The 16,156-nt window shown below is 42.2% G+C and overlaps 1 pseudogene; it reads left to right on the forward strand.

Moving 5' to 3' along the window:
• Positions 1–13,300, forward strand: part of LOC129676843 (cytochrome P450 3A1-like) — a 24,566-nt pseudogene extending 11,266 nt beyond the window's left edge.
• The last annotated feature ends 2,856 nt before the right edge of the window (positions 13,301–16,156 follow it).

The raw sequence follows: 16,156 nt of genomic DNA on the forward strand, positions 1-16,156 counted from the left end.
TACTCATTAATATAGACATATAATATTGGATAAACCTTATAAAATCTATACACCTAAAGAAATTAATCAAGAAGGAAGACTCTTGCTAAAATGCTGAATTTCTTTCCAGAAAGGCAAAGAGGATGGACATCAGAAGAAGGAGAAAAGAGGGAACAAGTCAGAAGCCTGCCACAGAGGACCTCTGAAAGGCTTTGCCCTGCAGACTATCAATGTAGATGCTGAGACTTATGGACAACCTTTGGGCAGAGTGCAGGGAATCTTAGGAAAGAAGTGGGAAACAGTAAGATCTGGAGAGGACAGGAACTCCACAAGGAGAGCAACAGAACCAAAAATCTGAGCAGAGGGGTCTTTCCTGAGACTGATACTACAACCAAGGACTATGCATGGAGATAACCTAAGACCCCTACACAGATGTAGCCCATGGCAGTTCAGTATCCAAGTGGGTTCCATTGTAATAGGAACAGGGACTGTCTCTGACATGAACTGATTGGCCTGCTCTTTAATTACCTCCCCCTGAGGGGGAAGCAACATTACCAGGCCACAGAAGACAATGCAGCCACTCCTGATGAGACTTAATTGACTAGGATCAGAAGGAAGGAAAAGAAGATCTCCCCTATCAGTTGTCTTGCGGATGGGCATGCATGGAGAGGGTGGAGGAAGGGAGAGATTAGGATGGGAGGAGGAAGGGAACCACAGGGGGAATAAAAAGTGAATAAAGTGTAATTAATAAAGAATAAAAAACATATAAAACAACAACAAAATATCAACAAAAAAATTTAAATGTTCATTTTTGTTATTTTATTTATGGGTATATGTTAATATTGTTTTTTATAAAACTATGTTATTTCTTTTAGTTCTTCCTTAATATAGATTTCACACAAATAATTGAGACTCTGTTATATTTTTTTAATAATAAGCTTCACAACACAACAGCTGAGCAGTTATTAAACAATTCCTAACCCTCTAAGCTAATTTGAATTCCTCCCAGCATACATCCCAGAGGTACTTGCACTTTGTAGCTTTCCTGTTCCAGCTCTTTTGCCTCATGTCTCTTCAACCTAGCCTGTTGCTGCATCCCCTACTTCCTTCTGTAACTCCTCTGCTGGCTGGTAGTAAGTCCTACCCTATTCTCTCCCATGCTCAGTGATTGGCTGTAAGCTGCTTTCTTGTCATATCAGGGCACAATTGGGGAGCAGTGTTTATACAACATTGAGACAGGAGATTCTCAAAACAAGGATAACAACACGATGTGGGGGGGCACAGAAATCAACATTTCATTTACACAATAATCTTATGTCTACAGTTATATATGTGTATCCCATATGAATGAATGTCATGTGTGTAGGTTCTTGTGGAGGTCAGCAGAGGGTATGACATCCCCTGGAGCTGGCTTTGCAGACAGTTGTGAGTTGCCTGACAGGGGTCTTGGGAACCACTTTGTGTTCTCCAGGAGAGCAGGAAGCACCCTTAACTGTTGTGTCATCTCCCCAGATTCCCCTTTTCATAATGTAAACCTTTATATTTTACTTACTCAATTAAAAATAGAAATAAACATAGATTCACAGTGGCTTTCATCATAATGTACAAGCAGGATATAGGGATTAATTTTGCTAATAGGAATGGCTTGAGTAAGTCTAAATATACTATAGCGTTATAATCTAATTGTAGATGGACACTTGCCATCTAGAGTAATTCACATTTCCTGTTTCACAAGTTCTTCTTTATGTCTGTGTGGTGTTGATTTGTGTGGCGTCAAACACTCAGAATATAGAGCAACGCCCTGACCACACAGCTCCCTTTTGCTAGTCCATTAGCTATCTTGTACAGCCTGTCTTCCCTTTACCTTTTGTATCCATTTTCCTTCTGGTGGATGTGCTCTCACATGTCAAGTCTCATGACTGTTTACCTATCACACCTATGTAGATTTGCTTTTGAGATTTTATCTCAAATCTATTGCTTATTTATGTTAATTTTCCTATGCAGGGTACTACTTACTTCAATGTCCCCACCTCTATCTTTTTTTAAAAATATTTAATTTATATATTTATTCACTTTGTATCCCCACTGCATCCCCCTCCCTGTTTCCTCCCACTCCCTCCCTCTTTTCCCCCTATTCCCTTCCCCTAGTCTCCTAAAAGGGGAGTACATGAGCCCCTTCCATCTGATCCTGGCCTATCAGGTCTCATCAGGACTGGCTGCATCATCTTCCTTTATGGCCTGGCAAGGCTGCACCCCCCCAAGTGGAGGAGAGAGGAAGCAACTGAGTTCTTGTCAGAGACAGCCCCTGTTCCCATTACTAGGGAACCCACTTGGAAACTGAACAGCCTATGGGCTTCCCTTGAACAGGGGGTGTAGGTTCTCTCCGTGCACTCCCTCTCTCTTAAACCATGGGTATCTAACTCTTCTACCTGGGGAAGCCTGTTTGTTCTTTCCTTCAACCCTGTAGGTCCTGGGTATCAAACTCAGGTTGTGGGATTCACAGCAATCACCTTTTCCTACTGAGGCCTCTTAGTGGCCCTCATTTAGCCTTTGGTCATTTGGTAAAGTTAGTTGCAGGCCTTGTTTTCAGCTGCCCTTAATCAAGTCAAGCTGTTTACTTATCTTCCTCTTGTACTGAGTTCTGTAATATAAGGTTGTATTGGAGGACTCCACATTAGTATAAAATATAAATGTGGAAGATAGAAGAAAGGTCCTATTAGGGAAAAAGCATTCTTTTTCTCCCTTTATCACTGTATAAAGAATTAAGAAAAATGGATTTCCACAGCATTATTTCTAAAGAAAAACAAACAACCCCTCAATCAAACCAACCAGGGGCTGGAGAGAAGACTTAGTGGCCAAAATCTCTGAAGGAGGATGGGAGGTTGGTTGTCTACAAATCCAGCAGCTCACAACCAGCTGTGATGCCAGCTTTACAAGACCGAAATCGTTCCTCCATCCTCTGAATACACTACACACATGTATATGCACTCACATACTCACATACATACATACATGTGTGCATATATAAAATACAAAAATAACTCTTTAAAAAAACAAACATCAAATCTTTTAAGTGCCCCAGGCCTGGGGAGATGGCTCTATCAATGGAAAAATGTCCTGTGTTTGGATCCCTGGTATCCACATAAAAGCCAGGCAGAGCAGCATGAGTATGAGACTCCAGAGCCATGCATAGCTACAAGCAGTCCCTAGAGGCTTTCTTGCTAGCTCATTCCAACCAAATAAGAACCTTCTAGGTTCAGTGAGAGACCCTCCCTCAAAAAAGTGCTGTAGAGAGTTATAGAGGAAGATGACAGACTTCTGGTCTGCACAAGGGCACACACAGGCATGTGTACAAGCACTGATATTCACACACACACACTGACACACACACCATATCAAGACACCTCTTTTCACACTGCAAGTGTTGTAAATACTGAGTTGTAGAACCTCTCTGATGCAAAGTTCACTTTCTATCTTCCTCCAAGCCATTTGCCATCTGCACAACTCTGAAGCACCTGCTACTTCCTGTTCCTATCTTTCCCCAGCCCCTGGAGATTTAAATTAGGGATTTAAATTTAAAAGGATACGGGGATATAAAGGTTTGAAACCACAACAGGTTACCTGGTGAGCACTGGATTTCATATAGGCTGTGAGGAAATGCTGACTTTTTAATTTTTTTTTCTTTTGCATCTAACATGAGGTTCAGTCCACAGTAAACAGTCAGTAACTAATTGTTATATGGTGCTCTCTGCTCAGCACTTTTGCAAATATGGAGAGTTTCAGACTTATACAGAGCCATTTTTTTTCTTTTTTGACTGTAGAATTTTGGCCCAGTGGAGATTATGAAAAAAGCTGTCTCCATATCTAAGGATAAGGAGTGGAAGAGAATCTGAGCCTTCCTGTTCTCCACCTTCACCAGTGGAAAACTCAAAGAGGTGACTAACAGGACTTATGATTGAAATTTTGTGTAACCTGACTCTCCACACCTAACTATGGACATTTTCTTTCTTCTTTGTGCTCAGATGTTCCTCGTTGTTGAACAGTAGGGAGATATTTTGGTAAAATACTTGAGAGGAGAGGCAGAGAAAGGCAAGCCTGTCTCTATGAAAGAGTAAGTGGTGGTGCATCCAAGTGATTCTGGGAGAGGAAGGATAACTATGGCAGAGGGATTTTTTCCTGTGTATCTCACATGGTCTAGCTGCTTATTCTCTACATACATACATACATACATAAATACATACATACATATGGATGTATATATGATATATATTGTATGTATTTAATATGTATATTAGATAAATACACAGTTTAAAAAAAGAATCACAATGATCAGTAAGTCACAAGTGTAGAGGGTGGGTAGGATGGGAAGGCACTTGGTCAATACTGAAGTGGCTTTGCCTGTATTGCCCCAAACTATGAACCGTTTCAGGCTTCTTTCTGCTTGTCTTAAATTCCCATGTCTCTCCCTCCTTAGATTCTTTGGGGCCTACAGCATGAATGTGGTCACCAGTACATCATTTGGAGTGAATGTCGATTCCCTAAACAACTCAAAGGATCCTTTTGTGGAGAAAGCAAAGAAGCTCTTAAGATTTGATTTTTTTGATCCATTGTATTTGTGTGTGTGGACAGTTCTGCCTTTTGATCCATTGTTCTTGTCTGTGGCTGCATTTGTCACTCTGCCTTTCTATTCCACACTTTCCCCCAAACTAGCTTCTCTACTGGTATATAATTAAGTTGCCATGTAATTTGTCCCTTTAAAGGCACAATTCAATGTTTTAGTGCATTCAAAGACATGTAGCTTATTATGTTTGTTTTATAACTTTGTTTTGCTTTGAGACAGGGTCTTACTCTGTAGCTATAACTTGCCTGCAAATTGCTGTGTAGACCAGACTGGCTTTGAACTCACAGTAATCCTCCTGCTCCTACCTCCTGAGGACTAAAGTGTGCACCAGCATTCCTGGCTTTGTTTTAGAATCCTTTTATTTGTTCTTTGACTCTATCATATAGGAATACAACATATCTTGATTAGACACACACTAACTCTTTCCTCCCACTTCCCTCAGACACCCCAACATGCTTTCCTCTTAATTTCATGTCCCTTTCTTTGTTTTGGTGACCCAGTGAGTCCAGTCACTTCCTGGTAGGTTGCCAAATTGTATTATTGGCTTGATCTTATGCAGATGTTCAGTCCATGAGTGGCATATCAGATGCCCCATTTCTGGCTCTTTCTTTCCACACCTTATTTCAGGATGTTCCTTGAGCCTTGAGAGGTGGGGTGTTGATACAATTGCTCCATTTAGGGCTGAGCACTCAGTAGTCACTGGTTCTCAGCACTTTGATCACTTGGAAATCTTCGTTGAATGAAGGACCACACAGCCCGTTACCAATGAGGACTTTATAGTACTTTGTTCTAACCGTTTTGAATCTTTTGACCAACATCCTTCACCTAGACCTAAGAAGCCTAGACCTAAGCAACCACCAGTTCACTTTCTTTATATTTACATATCCTTGGCATTTCACATCAATGGGATCATAGACTATGTGGTCTCTGTGGCAGGCATCTTTTATATAGCACAATAGTAAATGAAGCAAGCATCACTACCTCCTGTGTCCATAAGCAAACAATGCTCTGTATCTATCTATGGACATGAAGTTAGTTTCACATGTTTGCCTTGAATTTTACCGATATGAACATATGCATAGAAGGGTTATATTTAATTTTTTTTAATGTTTTGGGGTATATATTCAGAATCAGCATTGCAGAGTTAAAAGGTAACTTTATTTTTAATGTGGAAATATTTTATTTTTAAAAATTTATTTATTTATTCACTTAACATTTTGATTACAGCCCCCACCTCTCCTTCCAGTCTCTGTGTTCTCACATAACCCATTTCCTCATTCACATACTTCCTTCTCCTTAGAGAGCAGCCATGTGGAGGTTGGAAGTGAAACCTGGGTTGTCTGCAAAAAGCAACCAGTTCTAACTGCTGAGCCATGTCTCCATCCCATGTAGAGGGGCCATATATACATGTATATGTATATGTATATGTATATGTATATGTATATGTATATGTATATGTATATGTATATGTATATGTATATGTATATATATGCATATAATGTATGTATTAATAGTGGTGCTTCATTTATGGCTTTAATGACTTTCCTATTAATTACATTTCCATGTGTCCTTTTGCCTACATTCCATTCTTCCTCACCACTTAATATTATCCTCTTGTGTTGTAGGTGGCGATTAATATTTACTATTGAAGTATCTTTTAGTACAGCTGCTGTTAATCCTAAACAGCTGTATAATCAAATCACCACACAGAGACTGTGATTTATTTAGTTAACTTAGAACACAATGCTGGGCAATAGTTACTCCATTCTAAACCTTCAAGCCCTCGTAATATACTAACATTTAGATTTCCCACATTATACTTGCTTTTAGTGGTATATTAGGTCCAGTCCATCTCTCCATGTCTTTCCAAGATCTTTGCTCCTGCCTCAGCTCTCTTCTCACTCTGCCTCACCCTTTCTCCTCCCACTCCTTTCCTGCCCTCTGGCTCCTCCCCTCTTTCCTGTCCTCTGGCTCCTGCCATTGCTCAGCATTGTAGCTAGTTGCTTTATTTTGGCCTGTTTACCCAAAGTTGAGACAGGATGCTTAGAATAAGTATCACAATGCAATATCCAGATTGAAACCAGAGAATGGGGGTGGGGGAGAAATCAGCATTTGAATGAACAAGGGTAAGGTGTATACATTTCAAAAGAACATTATACTAACACTCTTCATCTCCTTTTAAGTGTTATATGATATCCACACTTATACCTGTTTAGATATTTACATTTATCCTTTATAGGCTAGAACTGGGAAATGAGAGACATTATGTGATTTGTCTTTCTTCTGAGTTGGAGTTACCTGTCTATGAGCTTGTCTTTTTTTTTTCTTGAGACAGGGTTTCTCAGTGTAATGTCAGCTGTTCTTGTGTGTGTGTGTGTGTGTATATACATGTGCACCTTGGTTTTTTTAGTTGTGTTCTTCCACAGTGTGGGATCCAGGGATCAAGCTCAGGTTGTCACACTTGTCTGCAGGACCCTTTATCTACTGAATTATCTCAAAAACCCCCATCTTTTCTGTCTGGGTCCACAAGGATTACAGGAACAGAGTTCAATCCAAGAGTCAGATTTGCAGCTCTGGCTGCTCCAAAGTACAGAATGAGCAGTATGGAAGTGACCCGAAGTGAGCAAGTTCACGGTGTGAGCAAGGTCGTTGTCTGAGCAAGATCAAGGGGAGAAGAGCTTTTGGCTGAGACACTGGCTTATTTGGATTGTGTTTTGATTTCTCTAAATGAAACTTGCCTGTCTATTAAAACCTTTCCTTTTCTTTCCAGTACTCTTTCCATTCCTCACCCCAATATATGAGATGTTAAATATCTCCAGGTTCCCAAAGGATTCCTTAGCATTTTTCAAAAAATTTGTGGACAAAATGAAGGAAAACCACCTGGATTCTAATGAGAAGGTAAAAAGTGGTGGACTCATGAGAGGTCCACATTTTAAAAACATGTTAGGCAGTGAACATGTGAGCTGTGTACTTCCCTTCATCTGTCACTAAAGGTAGATAGAGAAGGCTCAAATAGACAGAGACAGAGAATATTTATTTTTTCTGGAGGAGGAGTAGTTGGAGATTTTAAATTTTTGATTGAGAATAAGCCAGGAATTAACCCTCAGCAATTAGAATGAAAACTAGAGTGCCAGGCTTAAGAATTGAAAAATTAAAAAATTAGACACATGGGGGCTAGAGAGATGGCTCAGTTTAAGAGCAATGACTGCTCTTCCACAGGTCCTGAGTTCAATTCAGTTCAATTCCCAGAAACCACATGGTGGCTCATAACCATCTATAATGAGATCTGGGTTCCTCTTGCAGACAGAACATTGTATGCATAATAAATAAATCTTTAAAAAATTAGACACAGCACAAGACCTGCACAAGATCAAGTCCATAAAACTCTAACATATATCAGAGGGAGACTCTCCAAGCTAGGCTCCTTACTGAGGGACTATTGGCAGTTATTAGCTGTGGATGGAGGATTCCCATGTAGCAGTGGATGTCCCCACAGTCCTGCACATATGGGTAGCACTAGTTGGACTCAGTGAGTTATTAAAATGAGGGTATAAAGTTTGGAGGAAGAAATGTTACAGAGGCTATAGAATAATGGGGTGGATGACCATATCCCATTGTGTAGATGTGTGAACTTCTCTAATAACAAATAAAAATGATTTAAGAGTGGGAAGTACTATTTTCCCATCCTTCAAAAGCATTTGCAAAGAATAAAAGTGACTATTTAAAATTGAGCCTAATGAAAATCTATTGTAAAAGTAGTGGATATGGTGGCTGGATTGCTTCCTGATTTAGACACTTGTGCTTTAAGTCTTTGATGACCCAAGTGACACTAGCCATGCTTTTGAGTATAAGGGAGCCACATACTTAGAAAGTAGAGAATTAAGCTTCTGTACTCCAGATCCATCTCTGGCATCATTACTGACCTTCTATGTTTGTGACTTCTCTTTCTACTTCCAGAACCGAATGGATTTTCTTTAGCTGATGATGAACGCTCACAAGAACCCCAAAGACAAAGAGTCTCACAAAGGTAACCAAGGACTCCCTGGTCTATGCACATGGAAGCTCTCAGGGAGTGTGCAGGCTGCTCTGAAAATATGCAAGGATGGTTTTCTAGGTAGAGGAATACCTCTGTCAAGTTGCTGAAAGGCTATCACCTTCATGAAATTTTCTGAAAGCACACAGGCATAACTGTTCCAAATGTGAAGGTCAGTCACAATGGAAGACTTCAGAGGTCTGTGTGTTACCCAGAAGAGCACAGTTGCTGTTTCTATCTTTTCCCACACACTGACTCGGAACTAGACATCCAGACATGAGGCATGTACCCAAATAGCACTGATGGATTCTGGGAGCCCCTAGTTTGCATGTGTTCTGTACCTTAATCTATGGTAGAGATTGACTTTTACTTTTCCTGATGAATAAGAAGCTTCTGAGGAAAGGCTCTTTGTACAAACACACCGCTTCTCTCCATTCTTTTACACACTTAAAAACTGCCTAAATATTTTTATCTTCTTTGTTGTGTGGCATATGCATGTGTGAGCATGAGTATGCACACATGTACAAAACCCTCATTGTGTGTACAGATAACAGAGAAGGCACCAGGCATCTCGCCTAATCTCTCTTTGCCTTATTTCCTCTTATTAAACCTGGAGGAATGGATACAGAAATTGTGGTATTTTTACACAATGGAATACTACTTAGCAATAAAAAACGAGGAAATGTGTAGGCAAATGGTGGGATCTAGAAAAGATCATTCTGAGTGAGGTATCCCAGAAGAAGAAAGACACACATGGTATATACTCACTTATATAGATCCATAAGATATGATAAACATAATGAAATCTATATACCTAAAGAAGGTAAACAAGAAAGAAGACCCGTGGTAAGATGATCAATCCTCACTTAGAAAGACAAATTGGATGGTCATTGGACATAGGAGAAAACAAGTAACAGGACAGGAGCCTACCACAGAGGGCCTCTGAAAGACTCTTCTTAGCAGTGTATCAAAGCAGATACTAAGACTCATAACCAAACCTTCGGCAGAGTGCAGGGAATCATATGAAAGAAGGGGGAGTTAGTATGATGTGGAAGGATAGGAGCTCCACAAGGACCAAATATATCTGGGCACAGGGGTCTTTCTGAGACTGATACTCCAACCAAGAACCATGTATGGATATAACTTAGAACCTCTGCTCAGATGTAGCCCATGGTAGCTCAATAATCAAGTGGGTACTCTAGTAAGGGGAAAAGGGACTATTTCTGACATGAACCCAATGGCAGGCTCTTTGACCTCTCCATCCCCCAAGGGAGGAGCAGCCCTGCTAGGCCACAGCGAGGTCTTTGCAGCCAGTCCTGAAGATACGTCATGAAGATACCTGATAAAACGGGGTCAGATGAAAGGGGAGGAGGTCCTCCCCTATCAGTGGACTTGGGAAGGGGTAGGGAGGAGATGAGGAAGGGAGGGTGGGATTGGGAGGGAATGAGGGAGCGGGATACAGCTGGGATACAGAGTTAATAAAATGTAACTAATAAAAAATATTAAAAAAACAAAACAAAACAAAACCTGGAGCTATGCTGGCAGCCAGCAGGCCCCAATGATACACAGCATTGGGATGACAGTGGTGTGCTGCCACACCTGGTTTTTCACATGGGGACAGAGGATTCAGCTCAGGTCCTCAAGCTTGTGCAACAAGTGTTCTTATCCCTCATTAATATCATGATTGCAAAATGACGTCATTCCAATTCCAGACTTTTTCCTCCATGTGCCTTGCATTGTTACCTCTTTGTTTATTTCTAGTGTGTACACTTGCTTGCACATATAACAGCATGATTTTACTTTTCAAAGTCACTGATTCTTTTATATATAATTTTTTACAGTTTGTTCACTTGAAAGCCTTTCATGTGAACAGCTGACTTTAACTTCCTTTGTACCTCCTTTCCCTTCAGAAACAGAGATTTCTGTGGCCCTGTTTAAAGGTGAGGCTGATCTCACATTCATGATGTGCCTGAGAATGCATGACCTTTAACTTCTGAGATTAAAGGTCTGTGCTGGGAATTAAATCCAGGGCACTCCATCTACTGAGCTACATATCCTCAGCCCTTCTGGTTCATTTTTGATTGCTAAAATGGGTATTAATTTTGAAAATGGTGACTGGTTGTGGGCTTATACTCCTGTTTCAGCATAGAAGCAAGGACTATTTGGGGGAAAGAATTTACCAACAACAGAATCAGAGAACTCATGGAAGAAGGTTTACAACTGCCTGTAAATCTAGCTCTGTGGTCTCCAATGTGATCTTCTGGCCTTCATGGGCTCTTGTACACATGTGTGTACACACATAAATAAAAATAAAAAAATTATGAAGCTCAAGCAGAGGACTGAAGTTCTGTTTCTTGTATCTACCTTTCACTGCTCACAACCTTCTATAACTCCTTCTCTAGGGTTTCAAATATCCTTTTCTGGATTCCATGGGCACAACCTCAAGACACATGTGGCAGCCCTCTACATAGACACACACACAAATACACATAAATGAAGTAAAAGTAAATCTTAAAAAGAAGAAATCCCATGTCTTCAAGTTGACCACTGGTGATGATGAGGAAAATAGCATACTTGTTGAAACAACCTGGCTGAAGTAATCTCCCGCATCTCTGCATGTGTCACACATATGTCATTGTGATAACAGGCTCAGGGTGACCAAATGGCTTCTCTGTGTTTCTCTTTAGGAAAACAGGAGCCTCGTTTGGTTTCCCCTCATCCCATCTGTGATTGTAAATCCTGACCTGACTTATCTGATATATCTTTCTTTTTACTTCCATCCCTGTCTGACATGTACATCATAGCTCAGTCAATTATCTTTATTTTTGGCGGCTGTGATACCACCAGCCCCACACTTCCCTTTATCTTAAATTCACTGTCCACTCACCCTGATATCCAGAGGAAACTGCAGGAGGAGATCGATGCAGCTCTGTCCAATAAGGTGACTGGTTGGTGCTTGGAGTAGGAGGGGAAAGGATAAGGCTCAACAAAAACAGCTTCTGTCACATGCAGTGGTGTGTGTGTGTGTGTGTGTGTGTGTGTGTGTGTGTGTGTCACAGACCTAAAGGGGATATTTTTCTAAACTATTCTCCAACATGTTTTTTGAGACAAGCTCTCTCACTAAATCTGCAGCTTATCAATTTGGCCAATGAGCACTAAGCACTGTCTCTGTTCCCCAACTGCTTGGATTATAGGTGTGTTCCACTGTGTCTGAACTCAGGTCCCCAGGCTTGTGTAGCAGCTACTTGAGACATCCTTCCAGTCCTATGTGATAGTTATACAAACCACTGTGTAAGGGGATGGGAAGATGGCACAATGGTTAAGAGCACTGGCTCCTCTTCCAGATGTTCCAACCACATTTGAGTTTCAGCATCCAAATGGCAGCTGTCAACTCTGTCAAACCCTAGTCAGGGGACATCTGATGCCCTGTTTTGCTTCTGTGGGCACCGAACCCATGTGGGGCGCATACACATATGTAGGCAAAACACCTACACACACAAAATAAAGTAACTTTTAAAACCATTTAAAATGTGTTGTAAGTTCTAACAAAGGTATTCTGAGATGCTGGCCTTCGCTCTGGAGCTGCAGAGAACTCACCAGTACAATGTAGACTGAGTTGAAAGTTAATCTAAAATTTCAGCACAAATCTTTCTTTCTTCACAGGCACCTCCTAGCTATGATGTTGTGACTGAGAAAGAAGGGCAGGCTGCTGCTGAGAAGGCTGTCACCAAGGAGGAATTCCAGGGTGAATCGACTGTGTCAACTCCTGAATTCACTGCCACTCAGCCTGAGGTGGCAGACTGGTCTGAGGGTATGCAGGTGCCCTCTGTACCTATCCAGCAGTGCCCTCCTGAAGACTGCAGTGTCCAGTCATCCGCTGAGGACTAGTCAGCAGCTCCCACAGCACAGGACACTGAGTGGGTTGGAGCTACTACTGAGTGGTCCTTAGGTCTTCTGCAGACATCTGATCAAAGGGAAAAAAGGTGGAAGGAAAATAAAGTTCCTAAAAGCTGAAAATATGCACACACACACACACACACACTTTACAAACAATATTTTTGACTCTTGGGTATAATGCTACACTCCTGTAATCCTGGCTTTCAGGAGGTTGGGGCAGAAGAATTGTGCACTTGGACTATATAGTGAGATCATCTCAACAATAAAGACAAGACAACAGCAACCAGATTGTTTTGAGGCTGGGGCTTGTAGCTCAGTGGTAAATCATGTGCTAAGCATGCACAAGACAGCTCTAGGTCCCATTGTCAGATCCAAAATACCAACAACAAAAGCAGAATATCCAGGCTGGAGAGATGGCTCAGAGATTATAAGGACTGGCTATCCTTCCAGTGGTCCAGAGGTCAATTCCTGGCAACCACATGGTGGTTCACAACCACCTATATCTTCTGCTCTCTCTAGCCTGCAGGTGTATATACAGGTAGAGAACTCATATACATAAAAACAAAACAACAACAACAAAAAAAAAAACAAAACCAAACAGAAAAAAACCCAAAACCCAGGCTGGAGAGATGCCTCAGAAGTTAAGAGCACTAGCCACTCTTCTAAAGGTCCTGAGTTCAATTCACAGCAAGCACATGATGGCTCCCAACCATCTATAATGAGATGCTGTCTTCTGGCATTGTACACAGAATAAACAAATAAATCTTAAAAAAATGCAAAAGTAGAGTATCATCTCAACTAATGAATGTGGTGGATGGGCTAGAAGAGCAGAAAGGGAAGAATGGTGGTAGCACCCAGGGTAGAACTTGCACCAGATCTTCTTGCCATCTGCACCACCCTCCTCACTCCAGTGTGCACACACACTGCACCAACACAGCCAGCTTTGTGGAAATGCACCCTGTTCAGGTGATCTGGATCTCAGGATCTCAGAGGAGCCAGCCTTTGTTCTAATGCTTTGATAAAGCTCTTGAAATCCTTACATTTTGAACAAGGGGTCCTTCACTTACTTTTTGCACTGGACTCTGCAAATTATGTAGACAAGGTCTGTTTACCAAACATGCAATCTAAGTAAGAGCTGCCTTCAAAGCCTCACAGTACCTATTTATACTATAGCCACTGCAGTCACGGGTACTTAAAAAATCAAGTCTCATTTGCCTAGGACACAGTCCATCAGCCATCTCTGAATTTCTCTTTCCTGCACCCCAAACAGTTCAAACTGAAAATGGTGTGCTTGGTACACAAACTTTTTTTTTCTCAAGACAGGGCTTTTCTGTGTAGCCTTGGCTGTCTTGGCTTTGTAGACCAGGCTGGCACTGAACTCACAGCAACCCACCTACCTCTGCCTCTCTGAGTGCTGGGCTCACAGGTATGCACCACTGTGCCTGGCTTACAGACTTAATTTTAAGACAGGGTCAATAGCCTGCTTTTTGTCTTTAGGAACACACAGTATAAAGGCCTACAGAGGCCTTTACCTTATGTCATGGGAAAACTTCATTTACAAAACAGGCATTTAAATGTCCACTAGTCTATTTAACACCTTAAAGGAATACATATACTCAGGAAGGTAGTGCTCAATTCTAGGTTCAAAAACAATTTTGATAAAGTAAAAGAAAGAAATTAAAATAAACTTGCAGGATAAGAATGTAGTTTCGTATCAGTAGGAGAAATAATGATTACTTTGGGTTAATGTCAATATTTGCAAGTAGAATTTAAACAATATGCATTTAAAGAGTAAATGGGAGCTGGAGAGATGGCTCAGTGGTTAAGAGAACTTGATTCTCATCCAAAGAACTAAGTTCAGTTCCTAGCATCCATACTGGGTAGCTCTTAATTGCCTGTAACTCAAGCTCTGGGGGCTCTGACACCTTCTTTTGGTCATCACAGGCACATACATACATATGTACACACACAATTACAAACACATAGAAAATAAACGTAGATCTTTAAAAAAAAAAAAAAGTAAAATGAGAACACTACCATTACAAAGTCAACCCAAAATGGATCAAAGGCCCAAAAATAAGGCTATAATTATGTGTAGCTTACATAGAAGTGGATATTCATGATGATAAATTCAACAATCAATTCTTAGATATGACACAAAAATCATAGAAAACCAATAAAAGTTTGGACTTCATAAAAATAAAATACTTTGGGGACTTCAAGATGGCGGCAAGCACAGCACACTGTTTTGGAGAGACAGAAGACTTGAATCTCCAGAATTGGTGAGTGGAGAGTCAATCGAAGCTAGAATTCGGACTTTTGGGCTTTCTAAAGGAGAGGGGCCACCACAGAAACGTGGAGTGCTTGTAGATTTAGATTGGGCGTGGACTTCTCCGGGAAGGAAATAGGGCGCTTCCCTTGTCCGGGCCTCCCTCGGGGAAACCCACACACAGCACCAGGCAGCTGAGCGCAAAGCTCACACCTGGGAGATCAAGGCAGCAGAGACAGTGCTCCGGGCCCCTTACAGCTTTGGTCTGCTGTAACCACCCATTGAACACCCATCCCCTCCTTGGACACATGTTCCACTCAGGGCCCTCCGGACCCGAGGAGCGTCCCCTCCCCCATCCTACCGATGCAGCAGGAAGTGCAGTGGAGCTCACGTCCCAAGCAGCCAGAGCGCATTAACCCCAGAAACCTCCTCACAGGAGGAGCGCAGGCCCAATCACAGCACTCCAACCACTGAGCGCTAACCACAGAGACTCAGTCAGATCCACAGTACAATTCTTCCTGGATATCAAAGCCGCAAAGCTCAGTGTCTGGGACCCAAGACAGGCGGAGGCAGGGAGGCAGGGCTCCAGACCCCGCAGCGGCAGCGGAGAGAGAGCAGTAACGACCTGCTGAACGCCACCACTCAGAGGAGAACACACCCCACCTAGGGCCCTCTTGCCGAGCTCAGAGGAGAACACACCCCACCTAGGGCCCTCTCGCCGAGCTCTTGACCCATGGAACACCCCCCCCCCCACTACCACCACCACCTGGCTCTGCAGGAGTGCACGCACCGCCGTACTCCACCCCGCCAGAGCGTACGTCCAGTACAGTGCTAGCCACAGAGACTCAGATCCACAGTACAACCCTTCCCAGACCCACAAGTCTGCAAGTGGCAGCACGGAATACACAGGGCTGCCCAGCCAGTGATTGTATGGCCATCCAACCCCTCAGTGGCAGAACACCAGCTGAATAGACACCAAAGACCAGCAGACTTGTAAAATCAATACGCACGCGCATTCTTCAACAGTGCTTGCGATCCCTTAGTGCCTGCAACAACTTCAGTGCCTGCAGGGCACCCATCTCACACACTGAAGGCCTCTTCATTCACCAACACCCTGTCCCTTAGGACACACCCAGAAGCACACACTCAAACACACGCTATCCCGAATTTGTCCTTCTGTGCCTGCGAACTTTCCTTCTACAGGTATAGCTGAATAACCAATGTACACACTGAAACCACTAGACCTCATCCATTTTCCTGAAGAATTCTCCAGATACCAGAGAAAAACCAGTCTGACCTGCAGAAGCCAGGAACAGACAGTGAACACTACAGATAACCAAATGGCCAGAGGTCGGCG

Source organism: Psammomys obesus, unplaced genomic scaffold (assembly GCF_907164565.1).
Source record: "Psammomys obesus unplaced genomic scaffold, mPsaObe1.curated_primary_1811, whole genome shotgun sequence".
NCBI classification, from domain to species: domain Eukaryota; kingdom Metazoa; phylum Chordata; class Mammalia; order Rodentia; family Muridae; genus Psammomys; species Psammomys obesus.